The 17,494-nt window shown below is 36.8% G+C and overlaps 1 pseudogene; it reads left to right on the top strand.

Moving 5' to 3' along the window:
- The first annotated feature begins 336 nt into the window (after positions 1–336).
- Positions 337–435, top strand: LOC138824131 (U6 spliceosomal RNA; annotated as a pseudogene).
- The last annotated feature ends 17,059 nt before the right edge of the window (positions 436–17,494 follow it).

Below are 17,494 nucleotides of genomic sequence, written 5' to 3'. Positions count from 1 at the left end.
AAGTAGCTCTTAAGCAAGGCTTACTTTGAATCCGTTAGCTACACAGAGCAAACTCAGTTGAATAAATAAGTACTTGAAAAAGCCATCCCCTTTGGACCTAACTAAAAATGCTTCAATGTATGATTAAACTAAAATGAAAAAGATTTAAAATAGTCATTGACAAAAAAATTACAAACTGAACAATATAATTATTTTCCATTATACACAGAATTTTAGGGAAATAAGATCAGTAGCATTGTTAGGAACAATAAGGTTTCCTTGTTACAAACAGGCACCCAAGGATATAATCCTGTGTAAATATTGCATCATTAACTACCTAAATTTAGAGGACATTACATGCTTCAGCAGCACATGTACCCAAATTACACCAATACAGAGATTAACATGGCAATTGCAAAGGATGATATGAAAATCTGTGAATTATTCCAGATTTTTCATTCTTCAGACGCAAGAAATGAAAAACAATTATTAAAAAGTTGATTACAAAATTACAAGTGTAACAATATATGTAATTCATATAAATAAAAGTTTGACATCAGTGTATTAAATCTTCACCTTAGAAAGGCCTTTATATAGCATAATCATTATAAAACTTTAAAATTAGACAACATTGTCATTTTATTCCAAAGAAATATACTATAAGGACCTAGTAAAAAAGGAATCTTAAACTGTTTTGGTATGGAATGCAATCTGAAAGGACACATTTATTAATGAACCTATATATTATAAAACAATGTAGAATTCAAAGTCTTATATCTAGGAAAGAATAAAATAGATTATGAGCATTATACAAACAGAATACAGAATATTTTAAAGTATAATTTTTCACATAAGCACCAGAAATATCTTTAGTTTCTTTAGTACTCATTTCAACAGATAAATTAAAATTATTTCTGAATAAAAAAAGCAAAAACTCGAGGGGGTCCAAGACGGTGACGGGGAAGTAGGGGAATGCCACAGCTCTCCAAAACCAAAAAGATAGTTTGAGTTCCAACGTTTAATCTCCCCAAGAGACCGACAACAACAACAAAAATCAACATCCAGAGAAAAACAGAAATTGAATAGAAGAATTTCACAACAGAGAAACTTGAAGACGCCTCCCCCAACGTCTATTGGCCACAAAGCAGCGTGCCAAGCCATGGCCAGCCCACCCTGGTGGGAGCTGCCGGTGGCCCAGAGACACAGGGAGTTGTCTGCAGATCACCCGCACCAAAGACCCCTGAGGTAACAGTGTCAGACTGGCTGATCTTGACGAATGAAGAATCCTCTGAGCAGGGAACTTACACAAAGATCCCACCCCTTCCCATCACTCTCCATTGGAGCAGAGAGGCTCCATCCCACCAAAGCCACTCAGCCCCATGGCAGGAACCTCAGAGATACATGAGATGCCCACAGAACACCAGAGCAGAACTGAAAGGAACTGGTGCTGATCCAGAGAGCGCAAACAGAGACAAACCCCAGCAATCAGTACCTGCACAGAGGACCTCCCCACCCCTCGGGTGGAGGCCGGAGGCCCATCCCGTGGAGCGGACCCAAACAGTGTCAATGGAGGCACTGACAGAAAAGAAACACACAGAGCCACCACCTCTCAGCCTATCCCACAACCACCTCAATTGAACTGTGACTGCAATGGCAACCAACAACCTACATCACACAGAAACAACTAGCTCCAGGGTGATTACCCTGCAGGGGACAGTGTATTCCTCAAGGGAGACAGTGTATTCCTCAAAAGCTTGTGGGAATCCCCAGAACCCCTACCCCAAAACCTGCACCACAGGACCCACTAAAACTAGAAACTTTTCAAGAGCTCCACCAGCCCATGGATCACACTCAGCTGGCCAGGCTAGAACAAGAGAGGCCCTGGAAGGAAGCGTTAACGCCCAAGCCTTGAACAGCACCACTGGGTCAAGACACCCAACGGTGGAAGAAATTTGAACTGTGTACTCCAAGCTGCATAATCTAGGTGGGATACACAGCAGCACAGGTCCAACAGGTGTGCCCAGGCTGGGGTCTGGGACCAGGCCTGGGGATCTGGTGCCTGAGCAACATAACCAACTCCTCCCAACTGAAATCAGAAGCTGAGCATACGCCTCAGCAGAGGGGAGAAAAACAGGGAACTGCACTCCTGGTAATCATGCCTGTGACAGCAAAAGATGCAGGGGGTTCAGGACAAGAGAAGCTCAAACCCCACAAGAACCTGACCCATGTATTCTAGGCTAGGAATTGAACAACACAGGCCTCCAGCACCCGATAATAGTCAGGAGCTCAGGCTGGTAATGTGCTCAGCAGTACAGTGATTGCAAGAGGCCCTGGATCTGATTCCTCAGCAAAACATAAGCAGAAAGGGCCAGATGTGGTGCTATGGGTCAAATGGTAGGGTTCCAGCCCTGAGCTGAAGAGCTGAGGGACAGCACCCAAGACCAGAGTTCAAGCCCACAAATAGCCAAAAATATAAAACAAAACAAAACATCAGGAGACCATAGCAGACTCCAGCATCTGGGAGAGTACATCCAGCACATCCGAACTTGCCAAGAACACCTGTAGGAATAAACAGGAGCAGTCTAGGCTGCTCATCCCATGTAAAGGCGGGAACTGCCAGTGATCTACAGCAGAGAGCTGAGAATCCTGTGTGGGTCAGACCAGCAGCTGGAGGTCGGCCACCAACAGAACCGAGATCAGGTACAGACTCTCTCTACCAGCACAGAAACAGTAACCAAGCAAAGACAGACAACTATTGACCAAAACAAAATTTCAGATTAGTCTGCAATAATCCCTGAATAACCATGAGAAAATCACAGAGAAATATTACAAGGTTTATCAACACCTAGGATAGCAAGCTATCTCTAAAAGCCAGCAGCAACCCAGGGGAGAGCCCCACTGGGAGCAAAGCAGGAATGGAAGACAAACACTACATCCAAGACATGCTGGAGGCAATGACTCAAGAAATAAAGTGAGAAATAGACCAGAATTTGAAAGAACACCAGGTCGAAATACCAAAAGAGGTGCAGGACATCAAACAGGAGATGCATGCAAAAATAGAGGTAGCACACACCTCACTAAGCTATGAGATAAGTGACAAAATAGAGGCAGTGCACACCTTATTAAGAGGTGAGATTAGTATTTTGAAAACCAACATTGAATCCATTGAAATCAACAATGAGTCCATTTCCTCCATGCAAACCACAATGGAAGCCACAGTTAACAGAGTGAACAAAATGGAATACAGAAGACACAGTACATCAACTGGAACAAAAAAATGACAGATATGGAAAAATCACTTAAATTATACCAAAGGGAAATTCAAGGGCAAGCAGATAGTGCCACGAAATTCAACCTTCATATAAGAAGGTGAGGAATATCAAAGCAAGGGAATGCAACAACTATTCCACAAGATAATCGGTGAAAATTTTCCCCATCTCAAAAAAGAACATCTTACCCACATAACAGAAGCATATAGAACACCTAACATGCAGGATCCCAGGAGAAACACTTCTAGACATATTATAGAATAAATGATAGATCTGAATGATAAGGAAACAATCTTGCATGCAGCAAAATTGAAGAAGGAGCTATACTACTATAGGAAAAATATTAGAATCACTACAGATCTCTCCACACAAACACTGAATGCAAGAAAGGTCTGGGAAAGTACCACATGAGCCCTGAGAGCCAATAACTGCCAACCCAGACTGATATACTCAGAAAAGTTAGCATTCACATTCGATGGAGAACTGAAAATTTTTAATAGCAAAGAAAAACTAAATTAATACATAAACATTAAGCCAGCATTACAAAGACTACTAAGAGGTGGAACACAACCTGAGAAAAGCAACCAGGAACAGGGACCTGCACCCAGACAGGCATTAATAGAAGTCTATCTGAGCAAGGACAGAGGAAAGGAAAGAAGATAAACAGTGACTATAATGCATCTCTCTATACTATCTCTTAAGATTAACGGGCTTTCTTCACCAACCAAAAGAAAAGAACTGCAGTTTGGATCCTAAAACATGACCCATCCATCTCCTGCCTTCAGGAGACCCACCTCTAAGCCAAACATGCAAACAAATTCAGAGTGAAGGGTTGGAAAAGGATCTACCAATCAAATGCCCCTAGTAAGAAAGCAGGCGTAGCAATCCTTATATCTGACAAAATAAACTTGTCATTAAAATCATTACAATGTCAAACCATACCTGCATCTCTGGGATGAAGCCTAACTGCTCATAGTGTATGATTTTTTTAATGTGTTTCTGGATTCTTTTAGCTAGAATCTTGTTAAGGATCTTTGCACCTGTGTTCATCAAGGAAATTGGCCTGTAATTCTCCTTTTTGGTTGGGTCTTTGCCTGGTTTGGGGATGAGTATGATATTGGCTTCGTAGAATGAGTTTGGGTTAGCTCCCTCCTTCTCTGTTTCTCTGAAGAGCTTGAGGAGTGTGGGTATTAGTTCTTCTTTAAAGGTCTTATAGAATTCTGCTATGAATCCATCTGGTCCTGGGCTTTTTTGGTTGGAAGACTTTTGATAGCATCCTGTATCTCATAGGATATTGGCTTATTCAATAGGTTTCTTCTTTGCTCAGTTTGGACAACTTGGATTTCTCTAAAAATGCATTAATATCTGCCAGGTTTTCTTCCTTTAGAGATTAATTTTTGAAAATAGTCCATTAGGATTATTTGGATATCTTGGGTACGTGTTATGATTTTTCCCGTGGCATCCCTAATCTTGTTAAAATGGATTTCCTCTCTTCCTTTTTTAAATATTCTTGCAAACAGTCCATCAATTTTGTTTATTTTTTCAAAGAACCAGCTTTTTGTTTGGTTAATTTTTGCTGTAATTTTTTTTTTATTTTCTAATTGGTTAATCTCTGCTCTTAATTTGGTTATCTGGCTCCGTCTAGTAACTTTAGGTTCCATTTTTTAATGTATTTCTAGCTGTTTTAATTGCAACATGAGATTATTTACTTGGTCTGTCTCCATTTTCTTGATGTGGGCAAGGAGGGCAATAAATTTGCCCCTCAGGACTGCTTTTGCTGTGTCCCACAAGTTTCTTTGTGAGTTTTTTTTCATTTTCATTGAGTTATAGGAAATGTATTTCTTCTCTGATCTCTTCCATTACCCAGGCATTGCTAAGGAGTGTGCTGTTCAATTTGCATGTATTAGAGAAATTTCTGTGGTATGCTTTGTTACTGAGAACTGGCTTGATTCCACTATGGTCAGATAGGATACAGGGGATTATGTTATCCATTTGTATTTGCTTAAGTTTCTTGCATGAACTATGATATGGTCTATTTTGGAGAAAGTTCCATGAGCTGCTGAGAAGAATGTGTACTGTGTTGTTTTATGGTGAAATACTTGGTATATGTCAGTTAATTCCACTGGATGTATGGCCTCACTTAATTTGGTAGCTTCTTTGCCTGTCCTTTGGTGAGAGCGGTGTGTTGAAGTCTCCTAGTATTATCATATTGGGACCTATTTTATTCTGTAAGTCAATAAATGTAATCCAACACATCAACAGAGCCAAGGTCAATAATCACATGATTTTCGCCACAGATGCAGAAAAGGCCTTTGATAAAATTCAACATTCATTCATGCTAAAGGCTCTGGAGAAAACAGAAATAGAAGGATCATTAAAACAATAAAACCATTTGTGACAGTCCAATAGCCAATATTATACTTAATGGGGAAAAGCTACAACCAATTCTCCTAAAATCAGGAAGAAGGCAAGGATCCTGGAACCCTTAGCCAGGTCAATAAGGCAAGAAAAATACATGAAAGGGATCCGCATAGGGAAAGAAGAGGTTAAACTATTCCTTTTTGCAGACAACATGATATTATACTTTCATGATCCCAAAAACTCCATCCCCAAACTCTTAGAAATCATAAATCACTTCGGCAAAGTAGCAGGATACAAAATAAACCCACAAAAATCAGCTGCCTTCCTGTACACTGCCAATGTACAAGAAGAGAGGGAAATAAAGTGAGTAACCCTATTCACAATAACCTCCCCCAAAATAAAATATTTAGGAATTAACCTAACCAAAGATGTAAAAGAACTATTTAATGAAAACTATAAAAGGATAAAGAAAGAAATTTCAGAAGACACTAGGAAGTGGAAAGACCTCCCATGCTCTTGGATAGGCCAACTTAATATAGTGAAGATGGCAATACTGCCAAAATTAATATACAAATTCAATGCAATTCCTATTAAAATTCTAATGACTTACATCACTAAAAAACAGAAAACAGTCCAAAAATTCATATGGAACAACAAAAGACCTAGAATAGCCAAACCAATTCTAGGGAATAAAGACAAAATGGGAGGGATATCCATGCTGCACTTCAAACTATACTACAGAGCTATAATAACAAAGATAGCATGGTACTGGCACAAAAACAGACCAGAAGACCAATGGAACAGAATAGAAGATCCAGAAATAAATCCACAGGCCTACAACCAGCTGATATTAGACAAAGGAGCCCAAGATATACAATGGAAGAAACACAGCCTCTTCAACCACTAGTGCTGGGAAAACTGTGCTGCTACATGCAGAAAACTAAAAGTGGACCCCAGCCTATCACCATGTACCAACATCAACTCAAAGTAGATTAAAGATCTTAACATTAAAACTGAATCTCTGAAACTATTGCAGGACAGAGTAGGAGAGACACTTGAACTAATAGGCACAGGAAGGAACTTCCTGAACAGAGTCCCAGGATCACAACAAATTGGAGAGAGACTCAACAAATGGGACTACTTTAAAATAAAAAGCTTCTGCACAGCTAAATCTATTGCAACCAAGCTAGAAAGACAAATAACTAATTGGGAAAAAATATTTACCAGCAATATATCGGACAAGGGGTTAACATCCAATATATACAGGGAACTCAAGAAACTAATCCCTCCTAAACCTACCAATTCAATTACTAAATGGGCAAGGGAAGTAAAGAGGGACTTCTCAGAGGAAGAAATAAAAATGGCAAAGAAACACATGAGAAAATGTTCATCATCCCTGGTGGTGAAGGAAATGCAAATAAAGACAACCATGAGATACCACCTTACCCCAGTCAGAATGTCCGACATCCTCAAGTCAGCCAACGACAATTGCTGGAGGGGATGTGGAGAAAGAGGAACCCTATTACACTGCTGGTGGGAATGTACACTTATACAACCACTTTGGAAAGCATTCTGGAGGGTCCTTAGAAAGATAAAGATTGATCTCCCTTATAACCCAGTCATACCACTTTTAGGCATCTACCCTGAACAACAGGAACCAATATACAATGACATGTGCACCTCAATGTTTATTGCAGCACTGTTCACAATATCTAGGATATGGAAACAACCCAGATGCAGCACCACAGATGAATGTATCCAAAAATTGTGGTATCTACAAACAATGGAATATTATGCAGCAATTAGAAATGACAAAATAATGGCATTTGCAGGGAAATGGATGGAGCTAGAAGGTGATCATGTTGAGCAAGGTAAGCCAAGAGCAAAGAGACAAACAGTACATGGTCGCCCTGATAAGTGGATGCTAAATCCAAAATGTTAGGTGATACGACAAACTTAACAGGACTTAAGAAACAAAGAACTCCCACTCATCTGGTCGAAACACTACTAAATATCCCCATACTGCGGATCACATGTATGTTGTATTCTCTACACCGTTATATGTTATAAACTGTGATAGACAATTTGCTCCAGGAAAGTTAGAATGAACTTATGACTTTAAATGAGCATCATTATTTCACAATACTGTGAAATTTGGAAGTTATGTAATCACTTAATCACAACTAAAATGAAAGAACCTCAGGGAAGTAAGGAAGGAAGGGATGGTAGGGGGAAAATAATAGAGGGGGTAACAATGCTCAATAGGAAGTGTACTCATTACCTTGCTCATGTAACAGTAACCCTCCGTATAGTATCTTTACAATAAAAAATTAAAAAAGATCCAATCAACAGTAAAAAAAATAAACTAAAATCAATACAAAAAGACAAGGATGGACACTACATATTAATACAGGGAACAATACAAGAGGAGGATATTACCATCATCTACCTATCATTCCCCAAACATCGGTGCACCCAAATATGTTAAGCAAATACTCTCAAACTTACAGAAAAAAATAGATCCAATATGATAATACTAGGAAACTTTTAACACCCCAATCTCACCAAAGGACAGGTCTACCAACCAGAGTATTGGCAAAGAAGCTATCGAATTAATGAGGCCATACTTCAAGCAGAATTGACATTTACCAAGTATTTCACCCTAAAACAACACAGTACACATTCTTCTCAGCAGCTCATGGTACTTTCTCCAAAATAGACCATATCATAGTTCATGCAAGAAACTTAAGCAAATACAAATGGATAACATAATCCCCTGTATCCTATCTGACCATAGTGGAATCAAGTTAGTTCTCAATAACAAAACATACTGCAGAAATTACTCAAATACATGGAAATTGAACAGCTCACTTCAAAGCAATGCCTGGGTAATGGAAGTGATTAAAGAAGAAATTAAATAATTCCTACAACTCAATGAAAATGAAAATACCTCGCAAAAACCTTTTGGGACACAGCAAAAGCAGTCCTGATGGACAAATTTATTGCCATTAGAGCCCACATCAAGAAAATAGAGACAGACCAAGTAAATAATCTCATGTTGCAATTAAAACAGCTAGAAAAACATGAAAAAATGGAACCTAAAGTTACTAAATAGAGCCAGATAACCAAACTAAGAGCGGAGATTATTGAAATAGAGAATTGGAGAATCATAGCCAAAATTAACTAAACAAAAACTGGTTGAAAAAATAAATAAAATTGATAGATATTTGGCAAGATTAATTTACAAAAGAAGAGAGGAAATCCATTTTAACAGGATTAGGGATGCCACGGGAAAAATCACAACACGTACCCAAGATGCCCAAACAATTTTAACAGACTACTTTGAAAAGTTATATCCTCTAAAAAAAGAAAACCTGGCAGAAATGGATGCATTTTCAGAGAAATACAAGTTTCCCAAATTGAGCAAAGAAGAAGTAAATCAATTAAATAAGCCAATATCCTACAAGGAGATACAGGAAGCAATCAGAGGTCTTCCAACAACAAAAAAAGCCCAGGACCATATGGATTCGCAACAGAATTCTATACGACCATTAAAGAAGAACTAACACCTATACTCTTCAAGCTCTTCAGAGAAACAGAGAAGGAAGGAGCTATCCCAAACACATTCTATGAAGCCAATATCACATTCATCCCCAAACCAGGCAAAGACCCAACGAAAAAGGAGAATTACAGGCCAATTTCCTTGAGGAACACAGGTGCAAAGGTCATTAACAAGATTCTAGCTAACAGAATCCAGAAACGCATAAAAAAACCATACACTAAAACCAAGTAGGCATCATCCCAGAGATTCAGGGATGGTTTAACATACGTAAGTCAATAAATATAATCCAACACATCAACAGAGCCAAGGTCAAGAATCACATGATTATCTCCACAAATGCAGAAAAGGTTTTTGATAAAATTCAACATTCATTCATGCTAAAAGCTCTGGAGGCAAAAGAATAGAAGGAATATTTCTTAAAACATTAAAAGCCATTTATGACAGATCAATAGCTAATACTATACTTAATGGGGGAAAAGCTACAACCAATTCTCTTAAAATCAGGAACGGGGCAAGGATGCCCACTGTCTCTACTCCTGTTCAATATAGCCTTGGAACTCTTAGCCAGGTCAATAAGGCAAGAAAAAGACATTAAAAGATCTGTATATGGAAAGAAGAAATTAAACTATCCCTTTTTGCAGATGACATCATACTATACCTTCACAATTCCAAAAATTCCATCCCCAAACTCTTAGAAATCATAAATCACTTCGGCAAAGTATCAGGATACAAAATAAACCCACAAAAATCAGTTGCATTCCTGTATACTGACAATGTACAAGCAGAGAGGGAAATAAAGGAAAGCAAGCTCATTCACAATAACATCCCCCAAAATAAAATATTCAGAAATTAACCTAACCAAAGATGTAAAAGAACTATTTAATGAAAACTATAAAAAATTAAAGAAAAAAATTACAGAAGATACTAGGAAATGGAAAGACCTCCCATGCTCTTGGATAGGCAGACATAGTGAAAATGGCAATTCTGCCCAAATTAATATACAAATTCAGTACAATTCCTATTAAAATCCCAATGATGTATTTCTCTGAAAGAAAACAGTCCAAAAATTCAAATGGAACCACAAAAACCTAGAATATCCAAAACTATTCTAGCAAATAAAGACAACATGGGAGTTATATCCATGTCGCACTTCAAACTCTACTATAGAGCCATAATAACAAAGACAGCATGGTACTGGCACAAACACAGACCCGAAGACCAATAGAATAGAATAGAAGATCCAGAAATAAATCCACATGCCTACAGTCAACGGATATTTGACAAAGGAACCAAAGACAGACGATGGAAGAAACAGAGCCTCTTCAACCACTAGTGCTGGGAAAACTGGGTGGCCATATGCAGAAGAATAAAAGTGGACCCCAGCATATCACCATACACCAACATCAGCTCAAAATGGATTAAAGACCTTAGTATTAAACCTGAAACTCTGAAACCTCTCCAGGCAGAGTAGGAGAGACACTTGAACTTATAGGCCCAGGAAAGAATTTCATGAACAGCGTCCCAGGGTCACAACAAATTGGAGTGAGACACGACAACATGGGACTGCCTTAAAATAAAAAGCTTCTGCAAAGCTAAAACTATCGCAACCAAGCTAGAAAGACAACCAATTAATTGGGAAAAAATATTTACCAGCAATATATCCAACAAGGGGTTAACATCCAGTATATACAGGTAACTCAAGAAACTAATCCCTCCCAAAGCTAACAAACCAATTACTAAATGGACAAGGGAACTAAAGAGAGACTTCTCAGAAGAAGAGATAAAAATGGCAAAGAAACACATTAGGAAATGTTCACCATCCCTGGTTTTGAAGGAAATGTAAATAAAGACAACCATGAGATACCACCTTACCCCAGTCAGGATGTCCGACATCCTCAAGCCAGCCAATGACAAATGCTGGTGGGTATGCGGAGAAAGAGGAACCCTACTACACTGCTGTTGGGAATGTACACTCATACAAGCACTTTGGAAAACAGTCTGGAGGGTCCTAAGAAAGCTAAATATTGACCTCCCTTATGACCCAGGCATAGCACTTCTAGGCATCCATCCTGAACAACAGCAACCAGTATACAAGGACACATGCACCTCCATGTTTATTGCCATACTTTTCGTAATAAGCAGGATATGGAAACGACCCAGATGTCCCACCACAGATGAATGGATCCCAAAATTGTGGTATCTTTACACAATGGAATACTATGCAGCCATTAGAAATGACAAAATAATGGCATTTGCAGGGAAATGGATGGAGCTAGAAGGTGATCATGTTGAGCAAGGTAGGCCAAGAGCAAAGAGACAAACAGTACATGGTCTCCCTGATAAGTGGATGTTAAAACCAAAATGTTAGGTAATATGACAAACTTAACAGGACTTAAGAAACAATCTGATCGAATCTCTATTAAATAACCCCATGCTGCTGATCACATGTATGTTGTATATGTGTACAATGGAGGGGAACCAGGAAGAAGACATAGAACTAGAGGGAATCAGGGAAAAATCCATCAGCTGCACAGGACATTGACCAAAATGAACTAAGCAAGTTAATGGCAGGGATGGGAGGGAGGAAACCCGTGGGAAAACAGGAACAGCTGATGGTATACAAAACAAAAAAATGTACATACCAACAAATTTGGAAGGAATAACTGTATCGCAAAGCTCATAGAACTCATAAATGTTATAGACTGTGATAGACAATTTGCTCCAGAAATGTTAGAATGTGTTTGTGACTTTAACTGAGCATCACTATTCCACAATACTGTGAAATTAGGGAAATTATGTAACCACTTAATTACAATAAAAATAGCAAAACTCTCCAGAAATCATTATAGATGTATACAACTAACTCTTGAATACATTTTGACATCAAAGTCAGGCAATTCACTTGGAAGACTTCCATGGAATCCATTAATTGTTACAATAAGCTATTGTTGTTATTTGGATTGTGAAAATATTTTATATGGAAACAAAGAATGCAATGGCATTTTTGAAATTTAATAAACTTAACCGAACCATCATGACTTAGGAGAGCAATTTTTGCAGCCTGGCAAAACTTCAAAGAGATAGTGATACATACGTATCCTTTTGGCAATATCAAATACAGTTTCTTCCAAGTTGTTTTTCAGACCTGATTTGACATAATGGTTCAACAGAAGCAGATCCAACATGTCTTTGCTATCTCTATTCCCAGCAGCAAGATGCAAGGGGGCCATTGGTATCTGCATCATGATGAAGTAAGAAAAAAGCCACTCTAGTATTATTCCACATATAAGCACTGCACAGGGTTGTCCAACCATCTACAGTTATTGCATGAATATCTGCCGCTTGAGCCAACAACTAATGGACAGTGTCTATGTGTCCACTGTAGGCTTCCTGATGAATATGTGTATACTCATCGTCATCCCTAGTATTCACATGAGTGGCCTTTTTGGAAAGTAGTCTCCACAATGTAATAACCTGATTATTTTCAGCAGCTCAAAGAAGAAGTTTGCATGGATCCTACTACATTTTTTTTGCAATTGATACCATTCCTCACTTTTTCATCAAGTTCCTCATATTCCTAAGAATTGCCTAACTAGAGACTTTGAGTGACAGTGGGAATGAGGCGTCCATGTATTTCCCTAATAGTTCACATTAGTTGAACTGTTCAGAAAAATCCTGTGACTTTTCTGCATCTGTTTTTTCACCATGATTTATTTTCCCTTTTTACATTTTTACTATTCGAAATTATTCTAACTGGAGAGTAGGGAATTGATGGATAGCAGAGGAAAGAGTTTCCTCCGTATTCAAAGATACAGACTGAAAATACGGACCAGTAGTGTCTTCATGTGCAGATTATTCTATGAATGAGAAAAGATGAAATAATGCCTTCTATATAAATCATTTTGGAAATGGCAGAGCAGAAAGTAAAATGATGCAACCAAAAATATAAAAGCAAAATAAATTACAATCATCATAGAGCAATCCTATTATCTATGAGAAACATTAAAGAGAGAGGAAGAGAGACAGATGTGCAATGACCTAGATAGCCACAAATGCATGCCTCTGATCAATTTATAGAGCAAACAGAATTTTATGTTTTGAAAAAGATGGAAATAGAATTTATATATTTACTTGAATTTGGTAAATACATTTTTTACAGCCTACATGAAGAGACGTAGGTTTAATCTTATTGCAGACAAGAATCTAAATCCTTGATAATTCTAGGAACAGAACTGACTGAAATCAGTTGAATCACACTTTTCCTGCACAATGAAAGAAAAGGTCCAGGCTAGGAAAGCAGCTAGAGAAGGCAGGCCGATTGTATCTGTGACAAAACTTTGTGGAAAATGGTATTGAGCATTACTTACTGTTGATCCACTTGCACTGGAAGCATGAATCTGAACAATTGCTTGCTGATTCTCAACTATTGCTTTGATCATTATATTCTCCAAAAAGACAAAGTGAGATTTAATTGATAGCAAACAACTACTAATGCATTTTTATTTCTCATTAAGCACCTTAAATCATTGAAACCACATGAAGAAAATAGACAGGCCTATTTTTTTTAGATGAAAACAAATGCCTTTAAAAAAACATGGAATGTAACTAGTCATTCATGTAAAGGACATCTATTTTAGTACTACATTATACATTTTTTTTCTAATGTTGGGTACCAATAAATAATGGATCTATTAGAAAGCTCTTAAAGCTCATTTGTCCAATTGTGAGGTCTCTTATACTATATCATGGTATTTTTGAGTATGTTCTTAAGAAGAAATTTACATTACTAACTTGAATTTCTGACAGGACAAAATCATCATGTACATCTTGCTTCTATACTCTCATTTTTTAATTACTATCTATGTATGTGCATTAGATAACTATAGAGAAAAAAGCAGAAGCCACACTGGTGGCTCATGTCATTAGTCCTAGCTAATCAGAAAGATGAAGTCTGAGGATTGTGGTTTGAAACCAGACCAAAAAATAAAAAAGTCCATTAGATTCTGCTTTGAAAGAAACCAACAAATGCTAGAACTGGAGCTGTGGTACAAGCATTAAAATGATATCTATGAGAAAACTAAAACAAAAAAAATAACACATTCTGGGACAGAGACAGGCCCTGAGTTCCAGCCTTAGTATTAGCACCAAACAAATAATTGAATTAATTCGTTAATTAAGTAATTAAATATAAATTAAGTGGTCACATGTGGATAGGCATGTAAAATGTAACATCTGTGGTGACTGGATTGTGTATTTTTTGTAGTAAGGCAAATTATTATTTGTAGTAATCATAAATTTTTTATTTGAACTTTTTTTGTACAATAAATCCTGAATTTAGCATGTATGTATAGGTGTATGTACATGTGTGCATATGTGTGTATGTGTTTATGTGTGCATGTGCTGTTGCAATGTTGCTTGCCAATGTGGACAGGGTGAGGCTGAAAAGAGTTAACTTTGTTGCAATGTTTTTCTTTATCAGTATTCTGTCATGTCATTTCAGTTGGACCACTCTTTTGTACATTTTATTTGTCAAATAATATCATCAGAATCAAAGGATTTACCATATTAAGTTAGATAAAAGAGAATGCTTTCAGCTCTTATTATATGTTAGGTGAGAAGAATCAGACATATTTAGGTAGTAAATTAGTGCTGTATGATGACTGTCGGTACAAAATATGTATTTGACCTCTTAATTTTGTTATACTTTTAACATATGTTCATAGAGTGAGTTTGTCCAACTGGACCAAATAGGTATTGCTCTCTGGTTATACCCATGAAACACAAAGTAGATAAAATCGTTCTGGCTTTCTGTTGAAAATAACTATCTTTGTAAGATCATATCTATTCACACTAACAGGTAATCAACCCAATATTTATCAAGTTTGAATATCCAATCATAGTGACTGAAAATCGGTATTGTTGATATGCTTGTTAGATATTTCTTTCAAAAAACAAACGAACAAAAAGCATGAGTCATCTCCAGATAGTGGATGTATCTGAAGTTGTTTTGTACATGCAAAGGGCAAATGGCTCTTTTGTGGGAGTAACTATCGCAACTTAACAAATAAGGCTTTTTGAATATCTTTTCCAATATAAATAACATCCCAGAGCGAGTCTTGCAATTTCGGAAAACCCTTTGAATATTTTAGTATTATTTCATTTCATTGACTATAGAGCTAAAGATATTTCTGAAATAAATATAAAGATCTGAAAATGTAAGTGGGTATATTGGCTTTTTATGCATAATCTTATAAAAATCCAGTTTTTATGAAACTAAATGAAATAGAATATAAGAATGTAAGTGAATTTGGTAAGCTAATTATTAGTTTAACTTTGTTTTCTATTAACAGAGTCCTTTGAATGTAGATGATGCAGTTAAATTATTTCCTTTGTGTTTCTGTACTTCATTTATTTTTCATATCATTGTAGTTATGGGAGTGAATTTGTAGTATAAAGGTCCTTTACAATGATTCGGATTAATCTTGTGCTTTGTGTCCTACTCCCAAGAAAATGAGTTATTTTCAAGTGTTAATAGTTTATAATTGAATCTTCATTTCATAAGAAAATTTTAAAAATGCAGTAGTATTGATGACTTTTTAAACCAATTGTATTGACAAGGTTGAGAGTCTTTAATTCATGCTTAGGTCTTAGGTCTATGATTTTTAACCTCTTGTTCCTGACATTAATGATAGTTCAGACTGCATTTTTGGGGTATATGAAAGGTAAAATATTTATCTGGGGTCAAAGATGATTTTTATATCAGTTTTGCTTTAATAACATTTTATTTTATTTTATTTTTTGGTTGTGGGGCCTAAACTCCACTTCCAGCTTTTCTGTTTATGTGTTGCTGAGGAATCGAACCCAGGGCCTCATGCATGCAAGGCAAGTATTCTACCAATGAGCCACCTTCCCAGCCCTTAATAACATTTTAATGTAGTACATTTTCCTCAGAATGTTGTGTATAAAAAGCAATCAAAATATTTATAATGGTAAACAACCTAGGTGAGCTACAATGTGGAAATTATTGGTCCATAACTCCTGCAATCTGTTTCCATCGAGAATTGGGCAGGACACTCTTTCGGTATGAGGGTGTTAAACAGAGATGGGGTCCCCAGGCAGTGCAGTGTTGAGTGAAGGGACAGAATATGATTTCTACTATTTTGAGCTATAAATCAAGAATGTTATACTTTAGCAGTTCCTTTCACCAGGGATGTTTAAATTGATTATGAGCTTGGAGTTTTCATATTACAGCTACCTATTTTCTAACAAAGATAAAGTCAAATATTATTAGAGTGTACACAATAATTCTGGGAAATTTTCCTAGAATTAGTAGACTAAGTGCTGGTATTTTAGTCATAAAATAAAATGAGGTTATTTGATAGAGTGGGAGATGGGCCTCAGGCTAACACTTACCATGTGTGCAACGCTGTACTAGTAATTCCAATTCTGAAGATTTCAATAACATCATCTGAGAATTAAAAATGGAAGTAGTTCCACTTTATGGGATTATTGTGAGGATTAAGTTAGATACCATAGGTAAAGTACTTGGAAAAACTATCATTCAGCATTTGATACTTTCTACCTGTTATTTTATCATGTGATGAATTCTAACATTTTTACTGTGATTTTTATATTGTGTCTATTTACAATTTGCAATGTGATATATTGATATTCATTGCATTAGTCAGTTTTTTGACATTATGAGGAAAATGCCTGCAAAGAAAATTTCTGAGGAGGAAACTATTATATTGATTCATGGTTTAAGAGAATGCAGTTAAAGATCAGATGTCTCCATTGTTTTCAACTATATTTTCATTAAATAGTTGTTCAAAAGAATTTCCATTCCACAAATCAGTTTATAAGTACAATGGATCTTTACATAACCTTCTCATACTCATCCAAACCTCACCCCACTTTCATGTTTTCTAGTTTCATACTATCTGCATTGAATATTATGTCTTCACTCTCTTCCTCCATAACTCTCTTTATTCCTTCCCTTTGACTTCCCCTTACATCTTCCAAGTGATAGATTCCTGGTATTCATTTTGTTGGATTAAAAGTTCAATTTTATAAGAAATTACACCTTTTAAATTCTCCTCGGCAAATAGTATGCTTTGGTTAATACTGTTGTGTAATTTTAACCCCTCTGTATGGTATTTTCACAATAAAAATCACTGATTTATGGTCAATAGATTTTGAAAAGGATGCCATGACTTTATGAAATAAAAATAGAATTTTAAATGGGTGTAGTGGCACTATTGACTCCCTAGATTTAAAAAAAAATTCTTATACTACTACCTCAATCCTTATACAAAAATTTAAA

The sequence above is a fragment of the Dipodomys merriami genome, unplaced genomic scaffold (assembly GCF_024711535.1).
Source record: "Dipodomys merriami isolate MVZ:Mamm:240054 unplaced genomic scaffold, mDipMer1.0.p SCAF_1264, whole genome shotgun sequence".
NCBI classification, from domain to species: domain Eukaryota; kingdom Metazoa; phylum Chordata; class Mammalia; order Rodentia; family Heteromyidae; genus Dipodomys; species Dipodomys merriami.
Note: the sequence above shows the minus strand (reverse complement) of the source record. Positions and strands in the feature narration are given on the sequence as shown.